The 20992-nt window shown below is 36.7% G+C and overlaps 1 long non-coding RNA gene across 1 annotated transcript; it reads left to right on the forward strand.

The window, feature by feature from the left end:
• Positions 1–911: 911 nt before the first annotated feature.
• LOC128080290 (uncharacterized) lies at positions 912–19795 on the forward strand. Its single transcript, XR_008206581.1, has 4 exons — positions 912–2586; positions 9242–9287; positions 16057–16234; positions 19499–19795. It is a non-coding gene; the product is annotated as an uncharacterized LOC128080290 (long non-coding RNA).
• The last annotated feature ends 1197 nt before the right edge of the window (positions 19796–20992 follow it).

Consider the following 20992-nt stretch of genomic DNA (forward strand, 5'->3'; position numbering starts at 1 on the left):
TGGGCAGCTGTAGTTCATAATCTTAATATTCCCATCCTCCTCCGTAGCCCAAACTGTCTGAGCAAAACAATAGTAAGAGCTTGTTTCCTTACACGATCCCTGAGAACAATGTTGAAGAACAGAGTCTGGCTGCAGACTTCAGCCCGCAAGAACATGTTAAGAAAGGAGAAAAAAAATCTAAATATATTTCCAATAAGATATTGCATCTGACTTGCTAAACTAAAATATTTTGTTCTCACCTACTAGATTTTAAGGAAAATGCATGAACAGCTGCTGCATGTAAGAATAATCTACCTAAAGTTTTCTGCACATATTAAGGTAAGGCTAGTAACATTCTTCGCAACTTGCACCTTCACAGAGGAACTCCTTTCAGCTTCAGGAGCAGTTGAAAGCATTTACCACCTCAACAAAGTGGGCCTCAGAGACTTAAGTCATGTGTCTTGAAAATGGGAGCATATATCAGAAGCTGGAATTAGGCAGAGGCAAAGAAGAGCTTGCTCACCGTAGTACGCAGACCTACCTATCTCAAATGTTTTCACTACTTCCCACTCTGCTTGCCTTTGGTTACCACCTCCAACCCAATCTTCTGGATGGAAAGGATGAAAAGGCAATGTTTTCCATTCCGTTTTCAACCTTTACAAATCTGGGGCTTGTAAGCACATGGATGAATGAGGCAATTCAGGAATGCAGTGCTTTCTCCTGCTCTTGTAGAATATGTTCCATCACAGTACATAGTTCCAAGCTTTGTTTTCTGCTTCAGATGAAGACAGAGGGTTTGAATGTGGCACCAGTCATTATAAAAGATGAAGGAAAATACCTGTGCTTCCACGAAGGAGAGGTTTCCATCTCCTCTAGGGCTCTCCTCACTTCATTGATTAGAACCAGTCTGAGATAAACTCTCCTAAAATGTGTATGTGTTAACTACCTGGATCCACACTTGGATCTATACTTGCTAACGTGAAGACTTCCTGAGCAGGCCAAGCCCCTCCATGAAAGTTAACAGAGGATTCACTATGCCTTGAGTAATTTGTAAAGGATGAGTGAACTGAGAAAAGCCAGCTGTCTGACAACAGGATTAAAGCTGTTAGTCTGGTCTGTCTGTACAACCAATGTATCAGGGTCAAAAAAAGCGGAGAATTACCAACAGCAAGTATATGCTGTCAGTGATCCTACTTTTGTCTCCCAAGTCCTGTAACCTTGGACACGCACTGCTTGCATGGATCTGGGATGGAAGAAGACAAAATGAAAAGAATGGGAACGATAATTGGATAAAAATAGCAAAGAAGTAAGCAAAGAAAACAAAATAATACAAGAGCTAGACACAATGTATAACTGAGAAAATAAATGTTCCAGGATATTGAAAAAAAAAGCAGTAGCAGAGGAAGATGAAGGATTTGATGGGAAGAGTCAAGGGTGTGTGAACCGAAAAATTGTTGCTCAGCTGGGGTAAGGGTCAATTTAACTGTCATCTCCACAGGGTCACAATGGACCTGTCTGCTTCCTAAGTCTTCCCCAACAGTGCCCAGGGGCCATAGCCTCATGTCAGCCCTCAGGGCTCTTACTCCCTGCCCCAGTGATGCTGCAGTGGGACTACTAGTCTCCAGCTCCCTGTAGCCCCACAGACTCATGTCCCAGCTTAACTTCAGCCTAGCCCTGTCTCCATAGACAGGCCCTGGACCTAAGTCTAGAGCTGCCCCAATACCTCTAGCTGCTCAGCTTCTGTGTATATTGGTTGAGAGGACCTTGGATGTGGCCCTGCAGCCTATAGAGTATCCAGAAAATAATTCTACTACCTACAGCTGAGCTGCCAATTCTGCCATGAAATACAAAGTTTTAAAATTTACTCAGCTGCTTTGCACGTATTTCTGCAGTAACACTATATACAAACAGAAAAGGGGTGTCTTTAGTTATTCCCTGGTTACTTAGCTCAGGTAATTAGGTCATTATGCTCTTGAACCCATGTGCTGTTGAATTACGCTTGAATAAATAGCTGATTTTCTCAGTTCACGTCCTACCCAAAAAATCTGCTTCAACAGGCAGAATGTTAATACTGTAAAGTTAATCTAATGGATATTTAAGAAATGCATTCACATGTATAATTTTTTTTCCTTTATGTGGTTTGTAGTGCAAATGCTGAGTCAAGGCTTGAACCAGTGATAGAGCACTAGTAAGAAGGCAGGACCAACCCAAGGGAGCTCAGGTGCATGCAATGTGCCTGAGTGACCAAAAGGGGTGGAGCCAGGATCCACCCCTTCCCAGTCCTCATTTAAGGGCTGGTAGCGGAGGCAAAGGTATCTTTTTGGAGGTCCCTCTGTACCTGAGGCATTCTGGAGGTAAGTATCTTCTTTTCCTTATTTCTTGCCTGCTGTTGTATTTAAGCAAATTTTCTCTTTCTGTAGCCTGGGACCTTGTTGCTCTCTTGTCATAATTGGACATTTCATTGTGTTGCAGGTTGCATTCTGATGCCCTCTGTAATTAGGTACTCATATACGTTGTTACCCTTCTTTAGTTCCTACTGGCAACAGACTGGAGGGAAATAGCATTGCCTCTTCTATGTATCTCTGCTCTTTATTGTAGAAAATGAAGGTATGTAGGCCTGTGTGGGCTGTGAAGGGAAAAACATTTTGTGGACAAAGTGAAGAAAGTTTCTAAACTCTAGCAATTCTATCTCTTTTTTTGTTGTTGTTCCATCTTTTTTCTGCTGAGGAATCTAGCTTGTACTTGATACTGGGATGCCTTTATCACATTTGTAGAGTATTTGAAAATGAAGCCTATTCCATTCAATAGCAGCTTGGTGGCTGTAGATACAGCTGTCCCTTAAAATGTATTGTCTTGTGGAGATAGGCTTTTAACAATAAAATAATAAAAGTTTTAATAATAAAAGACAAAAAATACTGTCTGCAGTCAGACAGTTTATTTGTGAAATGTGGGTTCTCTGTCAAGTGGAAAATTAATCCTCAATTTGCAGCTTATAATGCATAGATTCGCATTAACATGTGAGGCTGATTGTCAGAAAACTAGCTTAAAAGTGAGTTTAAAAAAAAAGAATCAACCTGATAATTTTCAGGATTTGTCAGGAATTACTTGGAAGTGTTTCAGAACTGACAGTTTTAAAGAAAAATGAGAGCTAGAGAAACTACAAGGATGCACATTGAACATAAGTATGTAATCCGCCACTTCATTTAGTGGCCACTACAAGATTTTTCAAGGACAAAAGTGTGTAAGAGAAAAGCAAGATTCAACTGTAACAGAGCATGTAATCTCCATAGGCCATATGCTTCTGAAATAGAGATGCATTATAATGTGTGAGATATCACTCCTGTTTAATCTTTGTCAAAATCCCTTTAATTGTGTTCTTTTTTTTGGGGGGAGGAGGTGGGAGGGAGAAAGTGTTGTGATTTAATCCATTCTGTGTTTTGAGGCCAAAATATTGAATTTGATTTATATACTACTACCCAGTTTTTCTCTAGTAACTGACAAATGCAAAATGCTTTATCAGTCTGGCACTGACTATGACTTTGCCATAAAGTTCCCCAGGCTGCTTGCTCTGCATAGCTATGTGAAAGATTTAAGTGATTGTGTATTAGGAGGAAATGTTAACCTTTTTCATGTCAGATCAATTAAATAACTGGTCAAAAGTATCAACACACATCAGATGTATGCTTTAAGAGAATTAACACCAACTCTAACTTTTAAATTCACAAAGCATTCCTTAGCTCTACTTTTTCCAAGCAGCAGAGGACTTTTCATCGTGCTGCAATAACACTTCATTGGATGTTAATACAATATTAAGTACTGTCTACAAAGAAGGAAAGGCAAGCCATACACACGGAAGTACAATGCTGCTACCTATTCATGTTATTCTTTAATGGTTCTATGTACTATTATATTACAACAACTAATGTGAGGGGTGAACAGACAATAGCAAATAAAATTGGACCAAGCCTACTTTTCATTAAAAAGACTTGAGAAGATCAAGAGGCAAGCTCTTTTCTTCCCAATTGGTACATGCATTTGTACCTTCATGCACTGTGAAATGTCAATGCAATATGTGAAATGTTAATTTTGAAGTAGCTCTGGACTGTTCAGAACTACTTCCAAATTAACAAGTTTTTTTTGTATAGCTACAGCTTTGCTCATCTGTAAGTAACAGTTTAGAAAATATCAAATGTATGGATTATTAAATCAAATGGTATGTTAGCCTACAGACAAATTACTTGAGTTGCTGACTTTTCTCGTTTTGTGTTGATGGAAGACTTAAATATAGGAGGTTACATCAGAAGTGCATGAACTTTTTATAACAATATGGAAAATATTGCTTCAAATACTGGATATTTTCTTTTGTGAAAACTTTGCTATATGCTCTATTACAAATTTTACATCTTCTGAATTGAACTGAGCTACTTAGTGAGTTACGAATGAGTGAGGAAGTAGTAGGAAGTAACACCTAAACTTACCCATTTTCATTTTATTTTGACAATTCTGGTTTTGACCTCTGGAGACAGGATAATGTGTTATGTGGATTCTGTTTTGAGCTACTAGGGCTGCGTTTCAAATCTTAGGTATTTTGCTGCCTACCTAATTCTGGTATAGGGTGATCCTTTCCAGTTTCAGTGTGAGTAGATATTTTCATGGGGGGGGGGGGGGACTGGAAATCACCACTAGATTCAAAATTATTTATTTGAAAGAGAAGGGAACAAAAGCAGATGTTCACTGTACAGAAATGGTGTTCATTCCTGTAAGTGATATCCCCTCAACCTAGTCACGTGAATAGATTTTTAGACTGTCAGAATGATGACAAAGAAGGTATGATCAGATGTACAGAAAGAATGAGCAGCAGGAGGATGCACATCTGATGTGCCAGAGGAATGCTGATAAGAAAATAAAACTAAACAAACAAAACAAAACAAAAAAAAACTAAATAAAATAAAAAGAAAGAGGAAAAAAAATAAAAGGAAGCTTGAATTTTTTTTTTATTTACAAAACAGCTACCATGACTTAGTAACTGAACTGCTGAAGGACAGAAGAAACACTGTAGGGTAACTAAGAAAACTAAGAAAAAAGGAACTCACACTGTGGTCACTAGAAAAAAAAAATACACATACACAAAAAAAAAAAACTTCCAAGAGAGCAGCATTGTGCTTGGATTAGCAGTCAAGGAAAAAAATATTAGAAAATCTAAAACATAATATTTAACCACTTACCCACAGTCCAGGAATGAATAGAGGGAATGGGGAAAGATATATGTTTGTTTGGTTTTTTTTAATCTGTATTGTTTGAGTACATCAAATCTAAGGCCATATCTGTGGGAAATAATACTATGAGAAGACTGAGCAGGCTCTCTCTAGGCAGATGTAAATGCATAAACAAGGGGATACACTGTGTTGAGGGTAGGTTTAAAATTATTCTGATAAAGAACTTCAGGACTCAGCAATTCATTATTAGAGAGATTTTTTTCAGTTGCAAAAGCACTAAATCATATCACTGGAGCATTTGCTCCACTGTGCACACTGACTTAATTTTGTTCTTGAAGTAAAAATGCATTAGATGCAAAATCACAGGCTGGTGGTACGACGTGACTCTTTCTTCAAATCATGTCAAGAAGACTTTGCCGATCATTCTTGTAAACAGCATCTGAATTTTTTCTTAGTTAATCCTTACAGAAAAAAATCTCTTCAGCTAACCTTAAGGGAGACTGAGCAAAATCCAACCTGTCTAAAAATAGAGGCTAGAGATACGTAAGCTCTTCTGACATTTAAAATTGTTCTCAGAGTCTGAATAATCACAATCCATGCAGGAAGAACTCTTGAAGCTTGTTGTTTTGGTTTTTTTTTCTTCTGTTTTAGGTTGGTACCATTCAGTATAGGGTGAAAGCATGAATGCAGGCGCAAATCTGTAGGTTATGGACTCCAGGCTCAATTTGTGGCAGTCTGCATAATAGAATATAAATGACTGGATTAGCCCTCATTTTATTTTATTTTTTTCCCTAGCAGTCAAATTTGCTGCCAGCTTGCAATACAGATTTAAATAAACATTTCAAATAGAGGCTGAAGTTCAGGTCTCTTATTGAACTTAAGAACTTTAAGCGTGCGGTGTTCATGAAGATTCAAATTCAAAGGCTGACATATAGTCAATCTTAGTTAAGACCTAGTTATTTTTGTTGGCAGCAGAATTAGTGCTAAAATCATAACAAATTCCAGTTTTCTCATTCTATTCCAGTTTAGTTTATGGATTATCTATGAGGATATTCATATACAGTTCAGTGAAAGTTAATGGGTCAGGATACAGTCTCCCTAAAACTCCACTAGTCAGATCTCAAAACTGTTTCAGACTAACTTTAGCGAATGCCTGAGGTACAAAGACACTAGTTTATTTGTTTAGGCAATAATTGTCCTTTGCCTTCAGAGAAGCCCTAAAATTGCTTCTATGTTTAGAATCAAGATTGGTCTGTTAAGGCTGCATGTCACAAAGCTTCACCTCTTTTTGGAACTGTTTATTCCCAGTACCCTGTTTCCCAATTTAGTCCATTATAGAGTTTGATTGATGCATCTGCCTGACACAATATTGAAAGAACACTAGAATCCTTTATCGGATGCCCTAGGCAGTACAATTACTATTTAAGGATTACAGTGATATTATTTGTTAAAGGTTTACTGCTCGCCTTTCTGAACAAACATTAGTATTTGTATCTACCATACATTTTACTGTCTTGGTTTCAGGGGGAAAAGACTGAGAAAATATGTTAATGTAAAAAATACTTAGAGCCCCAGTCTTGCCCCTCTGTGTGCAAATTACATTCTGCTGGAATTTACTAGAGTTACTGGAATTTGTGTATACAGACAACATAAAATAGTCTCTGCTCTTGTTCCACTGGCTATAATTAAGTAAGATTAGCCTCTTCAACAATGAAAAATCGGATAGAATGCTTTATAGACAGCTATTACCAGTAAAAGGGACAAATCATAGCTGTTAAGACAGAAAAAATAAACTGGGAAGGAGGATTAAGTCACTCTGCCTGTCTCTCACTCCGTGACCAGCTCTAGCTGTGCTGTTCCTGAAAATGGTTGCTCAGCTTGTGTTTGAAGAAGCTCCAGGGAAGGGATACCAAAAATGTCTGATCTCTTTTTTTTTTTTTTTTAATGGTGATTAACCACCCTGAACTCATTACGTAGTGACTTGTCTTACCTAAAATAATAAAAATAAAAATGCCAAAATGAACTACTTAAAAAAAACTCTAGAAACTTACAGAGAGACACTATCATTTTCCCAGTTTCAGAAAGCATAAGTGCATTGGCAGATACACATGAAATTGAGCTTTCTTTGATAAACAATATGTAGAGATCTTAAGAAGCAACTGCAAGAATGTCTAGAAACATACTGAATCTCATTTATAAAATTCTGATATATCTAAGGAAATTCAAAGGCTGTAAATTCAACCTGTTTAATAACAATGCCAGCATTTAAAACAAAGGGCCTTTTAAAACAAGAGTTCCTCCATTTTACAAGGGTTCTCATCCCGGTTGGATTTAGGCAGTAATTTCTCTCCTTCTGCAAACAGATAATCTGAAATTTATCCTCATCTGTGTGGAAAGTCACCTAATACAACTGAGTTGTAGTACTTTCAGGACACTGAATGGTAGTTTAAAAAAAAGAGCAAACTGCCACGTGAAACAGTGTTAATACACCCTGTACTTCAAGCCAAAAGGGAAAAAAAAAAAAAAAAAAGAGCTTTTCTTAGCAGGATCTGATTATTCTTTTTAGAAAGGTTAGAATGTGTTTCAGGCTTAAGAGCGCTGAAACATAGGCAAGGTTGTGGGACAAACCATCCTCTTACATGGAAGCAGAACCTAAAGTTAAATAATCCTTGTTCCAAAGTGCAGTCCTTTGAACACTTGTTTATGAAGGGATGAACAGTAGAAGATTATCTTAGGGATCACAAAGTAGAAAATCTAAATGGTAAGCCAAGAACCTAAATCCTGCATTTACCTGACATGAAATACTTCAGAAGTTCATGCACTTGCAGGCAAGGATCTAGCAGTTTTCATTGGAAAGGAGCAGAAACATCAGTCCTGATTTAAAAACCTACTTATATCACATCTCCAGTAGCAGTCTTAAGTTTGGTGTTGTTAGTCTTATCTTGTCAGTAGGAGCCAGATTCACTTCAATTTCTAGAGAATATTTATCTAGACCACAATTTACATGTGTTAGTGCCAGTTTATAAAGTTTAAATGAAAATATTTCTGATACACAGGATTTAGATGTGACCCATATGTAGAAAGTCCTGCAACATTACAAATAGAAGCTACTTAAGAGTATGTAGCTCTGCATTGCAAATCAGACAATCTTCACTTTAATTTTGATTCATAAATCCGTTCATGTGTGCTTTTACATATTTCTAATAGAAGAGCTAGCTTTTGTTAGGAGAACCAACATGCCGTCTGCTAAAAATTGTTATAAAGTGGACACATTTAGTGTGAGGGAGAACCCCAGTAAGAATCTGACTCCAAATATTTGGCATAGTATTCCAGGAATAAACCCTCAAAGATAAGTGAATTTGCATAAAATTTAGCGTAGATAACAAACATACTGCTCATCTTTCACATAGTTGCCCTGCTATTGCAATCTTTCCGTATAGGGACATAATACATAGAGAAAAATAAATCCTGACTCACATTTCTCAACAGCAATGAGATTTTCTACAAGTCTCAGTGCTAGTACATAGCAGTTAACACTTTTGCGCTCAAAATATACCTTTTTGTCTTAGCTGAGAATGGGCACTGAGCTATCTGTGACAGTAGTTTCCATTATTTGCAATTGAATCTTTGGCTTCTCGGTGGGTGTAAAACATTTCAGACACCTAGAGCTGCAATTGTAGAGCAAAACATCTTAATGGTTTGTTTAGAAACAGCTTTTGGCAACAGCTTATCCTTTGATCTCAGTATTTGCAGCTGGAAAGTTACAATGGCTGTATAATAATCAGATGACAGGGAAAAGAAGAAGCCAGGAATAGAAAAGATACTTCAGTTTTACAACCAGTGAATTTGACTTAAAATTATCTTGCGAACACAAACAAGACCAAGGCCAGTGTTGGTCCTGATATTGATTTAAAGTGGTTCTATTTCCTTTGAGCAAACCATACTGACTTACATTCACTTCACATGCTAACTAAATGAATATACTTGTTGGAGTAGTCCATGAAAACCTGTCCTTACACATATTTCTCCCCTGCCTTTTTCTGTAGTCCATTTCACAGCAATGGATTACCTTGATGACAGCCACCTGAACTGGTAAGCTTTTCCTTGTAATTTGTTCTTTTTTTGGTTCAGAATTACAGGTTAGGGTCAAACCACTCTGGGGCCAGAGTAGACTGTAAAGAACACCCCCAATGGATTAATCCTAATTTATTTGAGCCAGGTGTTCCAGTAATTGTGTCACACTGAAACAGTTCACAGTGCTTAATGGTTCCTTAAACTTACAATTCCACCTGCTCCTTCTGGCCGTGCAGCGCAGCTTGTTCCTTATGTTCCTTTGTTTATTTAGGTGTGTTTCTTTGTTTCTGTATCTAATTTAGCACACTTTTAGAAAGAGGGCATGGTAAAATTTAAAAGGCTGGTAGTGAGAGTTTCTCACATTACCACTACATGCACAGATGTGCAGCAGAGGAATAGATAAAGTGTGGCATGAATGATACTTGTAATGAATGTTTCCCCAGATGCAATTAAACATCTGTAACATGCACCATTTCTGCATCAATATCAGAATAGATTAAAACAGAAATCCTCAGGATGTTCCCTAGACTTGTGTACATCCACCTTCTCTTTTCTTGAGGTTAAAGACAATTTTATTTTGCTCTGCAATCTGATAATATATCTGTGAACTTCAGCAGCCAGACCTTCAAATGTCTGATGTCAGAACCTGCTTCAGGTTATTTCAAAGTCTGTGTTGCAAAAGAGAGTTTCCATTACATTTGGAACAGTTTCCATGGAGTTCCTACTGTTGTGAATAAAGACATCTTCTGCAGAAAACTGGAAGAGAAAGAATTCAGGCATGAAGAAAGTTCAGGAACAGAAGAGGGAGGACCAGCTAGCAAAAGCCTGAAATGCCCACAGTAGTTTAGTATGCTTTTTCTTAGCATCTATAAACAGGAAGACTAAAAAGAAATCTGTCCTTCAGTGTCTAACTCAAAAATGTTGTGTAAATTAAGTCATCTAATAGTCTAACAACAGCTTCCAGATTGTTAATTTATTGTAGTTTATAAGAAACTCCAGTCTAACAAGTGGATTGCACTCTAACTAGTGGGTCTCAAATCATTCTATTTTATATCTTTCAGGAAAGTTCCTTTTCTTTGTCATTGTTTTCTTTAATGTAACTGCTCACAGTTTGTAAGGAATCATTGGTGCTTGATGCTGGTAAACTTACGTAGGAACTTGCTTACAGCCTCACCATGTGTGCATTTCAACGCAGTAACTGTTTATTATTTTATTGAGGTTCAACTACTTTGTCATCTTGGCATTTATGAGTCTGAATTGACCAGTGTCCAATGTAATGAAGAGTATCATTTATTTGAATGTCTGATACTGTACAGTGTTATCAGTGTGGGTTAAGGAGTTTAACTCTAGACCATTCAATGTCATGTCTTCTAATTCATCTAACCTACTTAGTATCTGGATGAAGAATGTGTTGAAAAGTGACCATGATTTCATGCTTTTGTGTTTCATAGTAAACACTAGCATAAAGCATTTGTTTAATTGCCAAGATTTGGAACACAGTACACATAACTTATAAGCTTTATTGCTCCATAGGTAATCTTGTTATGTACACACAGCTGTACACACAGCCCTCAAGTGGATGGTTTGGTAGATGGGAACTGGTGGAATGATGCCCATCCCACTCAAAGCAAAGACCATATTAATGGTCACCAGATGAACCTGAAGGCCCATATGTATATAGGTCCTGATGAGATGTACCCCGGGGTCCTGAGGGCTGATGTAATCACCAAGGCATTCTCTATTATATTCTATATTCTACATTCTCTCTTATATTTGAAAAGTCATGGCAGTCAGGTGAAGTCCCTGGTGACTGGAAAAAAGTCAGTGTCATAACTACTTTTAAGAAAGGTAGAGAGGAAGACTTACAGAATTATTGACCTGTTGGTCTCACCTCTGTGCTGGGGTAGATCATGGAGCAGATCCTCCTGGAAGCTATGCTAAGGCACATAGAAGACAGGGAGGTGATATGAGATAAACAGCATGACCTCATCAGGGGCAGATCCTGCCTGACTGACCTCACTGCTTTGTATGATGCTGTGATTGCATCAGTGGACAAGAAAAAGTCACTGATGTCATCTATGTAGGCTTCAGTAAGGCCTTTGACACAGTACCCCACAATATCCTTCCCTTCAAATTGAAAAGATATGGATTTGATGGGTGGACCATTCAATGAACAAATAACTGGTTGCAAGGGCATACCCAGATAGTGATGGTCAGTGGCTCAATGTCTGGTTGGAGATCAGTGACAGGTGATGTCCCTCGAGAGTCAATACTGAGACTTGTACTCTTTAACATTTTCATCAGTGACATCAACAGAGGGATCAAGTGCACCCTCAGCAAGTTTGCAGATGACACCAAGCAGTGTGGTGCTTTTATTTTTCTTTATATGGTTTCAGGTCTGGTCTCCTTCTCTGACTGCCCATTTGGAGCTGCATATCTTCCAGGATTAGCTTTATCTGAAGGGAGCGTAGTTTGCAACACAGGAACCACCTCAGTGCTAGTAAGAGCTCAACTGTGGTGAGGACCCGGGGGGCTGATGCTGAAATTCCCCCGTTATCTGCAAAATCAGTGCAGATAACACTTCAGAAAAGTAAAGAAGGCATCTTAGAGCTAGGAAGAGAATTGCAAAATATGATGACACATGAAGGTAGAAGGTGGGCAAGATTGACCATGAGGCTTTGAATTTAAGTATTTCAAGTAGTTAAAATTGACTTATTTTAAAATGACTTAGTGATGTTCTTCATATTATTAGGTGTCATGTGAATGTTCCATTTTTGTATGAGAGTAAATAAATCATGCAGCAAACATGGAGTATTTTTTATCTGTGGTATTTTCTTTCTTGACAAAATGTCAGTCTTTCCTTCCATCTTTAATAACTTCAGAAAAAGCTTTCTTATTCCCAAGAAAAAATGGAATTTTATCTCCTCATCTGTTACCTCTTCCTATCAAATTTATGCTGGCTTATTTAGACATCTCACAGTACTACTGAATGAGAAATCAAGAAAAGAAAACTTATTCTCACTATTTTCAAGGGGTTTAAAATAATGGCATACTTAAGCATATGCAAGTTATCTAAGGTCAATTTCACTGTGTGTTAAACATAATGTATATTCTCTCTGCGTGCCTTGTCAAATTGAGTGCATGCAGCTAAAGAAGTCTGGCTGTAAGTATGCAGCAGTAAGAAAAAGCATGGAAATCTATCTTGATGTTTCCACAGTTTTGTTACTGCTGCATAATATAATCCTATATTGTATGTACTTTTACGATGAAGTTATAGCAATGCTAATTTCAGATTTAAATCAAAGGGCTGCATCCCCTCATGAATTATTCGTATATATACTTTGCTTGTACTTGTATCTGGAAAAGCTATTATGATATGTGCTTTTTGCTTAACAACACCAAGAAAGAGTCTCACAATCCATGCACCCGTACAGTTGCAGAGCTTGGCAGAAATGACTGTTATCCTGTCCCATGTATAGAGCTTTCACTGAGCGCCCTTCATTCAGTAAATGAAGATGAATGCTTATTAGGAAAAAAGGGCTTGCTGTGATCGACTTCCCAAAAATAATCAGAATGAGACACGCAACCTGAACATTAGGCTCTTAATGGCTGCTTTGGAGTGAACTGAGGAAGGCTAAGGATCCTTGGCTGCTTGCACTGAGTCATAACTTTTTAAACAAGGCCCTAAGTCAGAGCTATCAGTCCTGTGGTGCTGTTTTCCTGGCTCATGATAAGCCTGTCTCTTTCTGTCCCAGGCTTGGGCCTGTGATTTAACATAGCAATGACAGCAATTGCTAGCCCCAAAAACATCCTTAGCAACTCTCTCCTAATACAAATCACTTATTCTTTGTGAAAGATGAATGAGTCATGCAAGTAACAGACGGCACATTAAGAGTACATTGTTGAAGTGTGCTTTAAGTAGTTATGTGGCAGATAATGATGCAAGGTCAAATAATTTAATTTTTGTACACTATCCTTTTTTGTACATTACCAGCAGACCACCCTCTATGATGAAGGATCTCCCAGTAATATACTGGATACTTACTGGAGAGCATTAGGAAATTCATTATTCTTTTTTCACAATAGCTCTTTACGTGTTTTTAAAGTCTTTTTGTGTTATATGAATGGCTTTGAAATCTGTGGACCAAACCTTTGTAAAATATCACTGGAAAAAAGAAAACAGATGCAATCCTCATGCCATAAAATTAAATGAGCTTTTTTAGACAAAGTATAGCATACCACTTAGCTATTAATTTTTACTTCTACATCATAAAAGCCCTAGGCTATCCTTTTATGTATCTTTAAGCATTGCGAAGTTGGTTCCCCCCCAAAAAAACAACCCTCTGCTTTATTTTTGTTATACTAAGAAATGTAACAGTGCAATTATTTTCAAAAAGTGAAATTAATTGATTTTAAAAGATTTCCTCCTTCAAGTGGCTATGTATATGAAGTAGATTTACTTTAGATAGTTAGTTGAGTAGCACATAAAGGAAAACATTTTGGAAAAAAAAAAAAAAGAAAGAAAATGTCTCACTCATTAAATAAACCTTGCAAGAAAAGGAGAAACTTCGAGAGTTTATTGCAGGTTTGGCTCCTCAGATTTTGAGCTGAAGTTCTCTCCAAGAACAGAAGATGATAATCTTTTACTCAGATGTAATATTTTAGGGATGATCCCGCTGGAAATAGGGTTTATGTCCTGAATGTTAACAGTTTTGTTTTTTTTTTTTAATAAATCAATTATTCTTTTGTTCATATTCTTTGCACTTTGTTTGCAGCAGTTTAGCAGTCTGTAGACCAACAATGCAAGAAATTGAAGATCAACTCACAAATACATTGATTTCAACTTCTGTACTAGGTATCCATGCATACTGTTCACTCAATCTCTAGAATTTTGTACAATAACTTACCATTCCTAGCAATGTAGCAGACAGTTATATGGGGGACATATCTATGTTCCCGCAGAGAACAAGTGGTCTGAGCAGGAGCCTGTAAAGATAGAAGGTGTAACCTGGAGAGACAGTTACAGGAAGCAGGTCCTAGGGGAAGGAAGTGACAAATCATGTCAGCCTTAGTAAATGGAGGCTCATGTTTTTTTCATTCTTAGCAGCAGTCTTTGGTGTTGGTGGTGAATATGTGTGGAAGTGCTCTGCAATGGATTCTGGAAAACAGAAATCAAGAAATCGTATATGGTGGAGAGATCTGTTTTGACAGGGAATGTGACAGGTTTGGGTCTTTCAAACACAATTTTTATGAGGCACACTTATTTTTTTTTTCTTATTTAATTCTTTGTGAACTGTCTCTTTAATATCTGCATTTAAACTGCCTAACATTCAGACTCAACATAGTCATGATGAAAAGACGAATACTGTTGCTTTCAAGGTGGAAATCCAACTCCTGCAGTAGTAATCCTCATTTATGTATTCATCATATGTATGAAGTTTGCCATTGTCTTCCTTACTCTTATCCTGCTGGACTAATAGTCTTGAGTTGATTTTGTTCATAAATAGGATTGAATTTTCAAACCATCACCCTATGCATCTTAATACTTGGAAGGAATAAAGAAGCCTCTCATCTCCTACACACTACTTTGTAATTTTACTACTGTGCCAACAGATCCATTTTAGAGTATTAGTCCTGACATGCAGAGCACACCATAACATAAGCTGTGACTATTTGATTGATTCTTTTTCTTAGTTTTCTCCCTAAATGTGATGCCATCAGGATCTGGTGATTGCAGTTTTCCCTTCACAAGTACTACAGATTTGGGAACAAGACTCTCACATGCTGAACTTTTTCTTCAGCCACTGGGATAATTCCCACAATAGTCATTGATATATGTTTACTGCACATATGCTTGGTTTTAGTTCATAAAACTGATGAAATTTTTCTTTAAAAACTAGGGACTGGTCATCAGGCTGTAGGAAATCCACCCCAGCTAACCATGTTTCATTCTTTCCAGTTTTACTCTTTTATATTCCCTTTTTCTCTAACACACCTAATATTTAAGAGTCAACAGGGCTGTTTTGCAGCACGTGCAAGAATATTTGTTAGACCTTTAAAAGTTCAGCATTTTGGTATCATCATTAATGTTGGTTTTTTATCATTGCTGATGTGAACAAATGAAGCACTAAACTAGACTCATCCTTATTTATATTAATCAAATTGTCGATCTGGAGTGCTTATTCTCTCTTCTATTTGAATTACAGGTCTCATAACTTTATCCATCTACAAATTAAGACAATCAGAGTATTAAAACAGAGCTGAAAGTCAACTGGATACATTTATTAAACTACTCAAGATATTTTGTATCTTTTGTTAAAGAAAAGGCATCCTGAAAGTCTCATTCGGACTGGTCAAAATTGAGGAACATGATTAAATGTTTGGACACTGTTAAGGAGAGAACTCAGTCCATCTTCCATTCAGGGGCTCCCTTCCTGATGCTAAACACAAAAAAACAGACCCTCTATTAATAGAGGCAAGTCAGGTGTGTAATATGGTCATAAAGACATATTAGTGAAAAATAAATATTTTTAATATTGTATAGATGCAATTTTTTTTATATGAATACAGAGTAAAGATTAAAGTAGTTATTCACATACTCATACTTGTAACTGCTGATGGCTACTGTCACTACAGCTGAAACACACTACTCACTGCCTTGCTGTGCTCACATTCACTGACTGGTCTCTGCAAATGTTCATCAAGCTTTGATGAATGTTAGTGGTGATATTCTTTCCACATGGAGCAATTTAATGATACACCTTTGCTTCTGACACCATTCTATCAGAGTGACCCTCTGCCACCATCTGTCACACGGCAACAGCATGCAATGGAATATTGATGGGAAGGTTCAACTTCTACTGCCATACTACCAACATCCACCTTTGATGTCATAGGCCAACATCATAAAGTAGGAGGGACTACTTTCAGAGTAGCTCTTGAAGATGCAGAAGGACCACATACAGGTACACACTGATGCAAAATATCTTATGAAGTTTGAGCCTATGGGTGAATAAAGATTCTGAATGTTAGACTGGGTATCTTGTACAATTACTATTAATAATTCATTACATGATATAAACAGGGTATCAACAAGTCTATTCTGAATGCATTTCCAAAGCATGTGATGAGGCCATTGGCACAATTTCAAGTCAATGTATCACTCAGGAATACTGAAAGAGACCTCTTATTCTATTATTACTCTCAAATTGCAGTACTCCAGAAGTTAGCTAATTAGCAGCCAAGTATGACAGTTTCATCCTGAGATGGTTTCCTGTCTGTGAAAGGATATCAGTTTAAAGTACTTGTTGCTATGATTTAGTATTGTATATCACAGAAGTGGGCTTCAAGGCATTTGCAGATTTTCTTCTTGAGGACTCTAAGTGTTTTGCTGAACATGTTCCAAAGAGCCTGACTATTCAAAAAAATACGGATGCTGACTTTGCTTTAGTTTTTGTCGCTTCATGATAATTATTTATATTGGTAAGTGAAAAGATAGATGACTGAACTCAGCGTAAAATAAAAGCTGACACAAGCACAGAGCTCAAGAAAAATCCAAGCCAGTCTATTTTTCTAGGTTGGAAATCGCATGTTAGTGAAGGAGAAAGAGAAAAGGATTCTAGAATAAAAGAAGATTTTGAGGAAACATATAGAAAAATTAGTTTGAATTATTTTAAACAGCTTTTATAGTGATAATTTGAGCCTAATAATTTTTCACTGTACATTTTACGGCATTCATATTTTAAAACAGATATTTTATGAGGGTTTTTTTAATAAGTAATTAATGGCATTAATGATGAATACATAATGCATGATCTGAAATTTGGAACATGAAGCTGAAGATCTATTTAACGTATTCCCATGAAATGGAAAATAAGAATAGGTAGATTTCAAGATATGTTCTACTTCAGACACATGAATAGCTTGACAGCAGACACACGATAGCTTGAGTTCTTTGGACATTCCCAAAAAATTGGTTTTGTTTGTTTAGTTGAGTTGGATTTTATTTCTAAGAATGCTTACAGATAAAAAGTAAAACTTTGCCAGCATAACTAATTTCCGTCCAACTTAAAGCCACTGAATATCACAAATTTTGTACCAAATTTTTTGTTGTGTTGTTGTTGTTTGTATGTAACTGTAATCTTTGGCCTTCTTACTTGGAGTCTGTTGGAGTTCAAACTTTGTTCTTGAAGTTATTATCATCTGACCCTTCTGAAATGGCAGGGGTTTTTTGCAATTATTTCAAAAATGTAATTTTTCTAAAGCTGACTAGATATATGCTTTTATAATAATTATCATTTAATACCACAGCCTATATATTTCTATTTGTCTCATATAATATCCTATCAAAAAAACATCCCTTTTGTTATCTCTGCTAAAAAGCAGTGAAGGCTAATTTTGTAATTAAATGGGAGTTGAACACTTCAGCACAAGTGAATGGGTCTGAATACAGGTCTTCTCATGTGCAGTCAGTCCCAATGGCAAATTTTGATTTAAAAACATTAATTTTGATGTGCCCAGATTGCACAGTTTTTCACGTTGCACACACAGATCAGTTATGTAGGTCAACCCTGGTTTATCTGGAGGCCCATCCAACTCATCATAGTCAGAAGTTTGTATTGCTGTTTCTGCATAATCAATATAGTTTAATTGACTTTACTTATTTTTCCAACATGACCTTTATTAAAGAAAGCATTTAAGTTTCTTTGAATCTAGCTGAAGCTAGTTGATGTGCTTATTATCTAATACTAATTCGTGCTTCTCAAAATTTTTAGGCTTTTTGAGACCATTGTATAATAAATAGAAATACTAAAACCCATTTTTAATGCAGTAGTCAGTAGCAGTGTGAAGAGTAAACCAGTAAGATTTGTTGTTCCTCACACATCTGTTTTTGTGGGGTTTTTTTTTCTCTCTAAATACTGTATTTAAAATATGAACTTCTTCAGGCTAATGGATATTTCCAATTAAAATTAAAAAACAGATAAGTTAGAGGGATTGTTAGCTAATGTCTGACAATCAACCATATTCAAAGTTTACAAAAAGCAAGTGGCTTTCATTATTTCCAATAGAGGCTGAGAGTTACAGGATTAGAGAAATTGATTCCAATTATTTAGGATCCCATTCCAAGTGCATATAATAAATCAAACCATAAGTGGCATCAGCCTCACTGAAATACAGCAATCACACCTATACTGCAAAAGAATATGCGCTCAGCCATCGGCACTTTCTTTTTACTAGGAGAATTTTAGGTATGTGATGAAATTCCAGCTACATGGTCATAAGTAGCATTTTGTGGCATGTAAACTTTGGATGACTAAGATTTAGTTATAAAATAACATAACACTCCATAATGGGAAATCTTTTTAAAGCTGAGTGGTTCCTTTTATTCTCTATATATCAGCTTCCTAATGGCTTTTCAACAGTTTGAGCCATTTTCTAAAATTACCACAGCTGCTTCACATTAGTTACAGGGTTTTGTTGCTAAGAAACCTTCAGCTTTCGAAGTAAGTCTTACTAGTTTCTTAAACTAGATATTTTTGCTGTTTGCTGTTTATTCTCAGCAAAACATTATTGAAATCTGGTATATCTTTTCCCTCCAAACCTATCCAAAGTGTGAATGCTTTTTATAATGGCATTGTCTTAGATGATGCTGTCTTAGCCCTATTAATTAGGCAAGTCACTTTTCTGGAGGTTCCTTTATGTTTTGTATTTTCCATGTTTTTCTTCAGAAGGCTTTTGTTTTGTATTTGTTTTACAGTGTTGACAATAATCATAATTTCATTAACAGACACGTTTAAAAACTGAATCCAGGAAGTTCATCAGAAATGGCAGGTAGCATCCATAGGAAGAATGTAGCACATACCTAAGAGAAAAAGATTTCCTGACTTTTGTTCACTGAGCAATCAATATGGCATATACAACACGCTCAGTGCCACCATTTAAGTCTGGTAACTAGTTTCATTGTTTATAAGTTGACAACCAGGTCCCAGAAGGAGCAGTCTAACAGTAGGCTCCTTCTAGAATTTGGGTAATAGTGGAAGTGGGGAAGAAAGAAGTATGTGATAGGTGAAAAATGAATAAGGAGTTACAGGAATATTCGTGTCAGGAATGTAATCAGAAGGAATACATTAGTCCTGGAAGAGGGATTGAATTAAAATATATACACCTGAATGCTTCCCAAATGTTGCACTGATCTTTTCTTTCATGACAACCTAATGCATCCACCTCAGCTAGGCACAGATGATGAATCTCAGCTGAAAAAAATCAGATGGTTGGAGACTACAGAGTGCTGGGCTTCCAGCTTTCAGTGCAGGAGATGGCAGAAGAAAGCAGGCGATGTACAGGAAGATTTACAGAATTGCTGCCTGGACAGGAAAAGAAACTACCCATGGAACTTCTCCAGACAACCTACCAGAAAGAGGAATAGGTTGGTAAAATTAAAGTTATTGTAATGTTTGCCTTTTTTTTAGCATTAGTTTAGCATTAGTAAGTTGCACCACCGAATACTTGATTTTTTCGGTTCTAGAGCCACAGCAAAAAAGCACTTCTCCTTTTTCTGTTCCTTTTCTTTCCTTTTGCTTGTTTCTTCACTAAATGAATTGTAACAGAGCTAGTAGTGAAGCCCTGAAAGCTGTGGAGCACAAACACAGATAAACAGCGCTTGAGAGAAAAGTTATGCCAGTAGCTCTAGCCAAAGAAGGATGAAAATACTAATGTAATTTTTAATAATTTTTTTTATCAGAATGAGTGGAATTAACATCTGGAAATTAAGCACAGACAAGGAAAATCAGTGTTTATTATAACGGGAGACAGGAGCGGATTGAGTCCTCATATGTTTAGTTCTGTCCAATAAACTAAAGCAAGGGATGAAAGGCAAAACATTTCAATGTGCAGATCTTAAAACTCCAGAGAATTGAATGATCTATCATTTAACCACCTCATTGTTTACTGCTGAAGCACTGATCTCGATAAAGAATTTCAAAGGTTTGGCACGAGAAGAAAAGGGAACAAAACACAGTGTAGAAATAGAATATAATACCTACCATTTAATTAATTACAAAGGAATTATTCAGGTTAGATGTGAAGGAAAACTAACGTTAAAGACTGCTGCACACATTATTTCAGAAGGGGAGTGGAATTTCCACTGTTTGAACTTTTTTAGAATAAATTTGACAAACTGTTGGTGATCGTTGTTGTAGCAGATTCTGCCTTGCAACAGACAGAGAGGCTTCTCCAACAGGATGTGATATTATAGTAGTCTGTAGGCAGAATTTCTGTTAGTTCAGGGTAAGAAATGCTTAAAAGACACTGAAATCTACAGATCTTCGCAGTTCTTGCTTCTCTGGAAAAGATGTCACTACCACGCTGATCTCAAGTATTACTGCAGAGATACATGGATACAACCACAAGTCAGGAAAATGCATGGTAACTAACTCCAGGTTAACATGCAACTGAATATATGGAATAGATATTATCAGTGTAAAATTAGAAGGACAAAATGCACAATAATCCTTAGAAAGAAGAAAGGAAATATTTGAAATTAAGCAAAGATTTTCTGTTGTAGCACTACAGTCACTATAATCATGGAAAGAAATGGTAAAATCTGTATACTGTTCTTGGAAATCTATGCTGTTGTTAATGGTAAATATGAAGAATCTATTGGATGAATTACACAGTATTTGGCCATGCTATGATACATAATGTTGAAATGCAAACTCAAGATT

This window comes from Tympanuchus pallidicinctus, unplaced genomic scaffold (assembly GCF_026119805.1).
Source record: "Tympanuchus pallidicinctus isolate F22 unplaced genomic scaffold, pur_lepc_1.0 scaffold2, whole genome shotgun sequence".
NCBI lineage: Eukaryota > Metazoa > Chordata > Aves > Galliformes > Phasianidae > Tympanuchus > Tympanuchus pallidicinctus.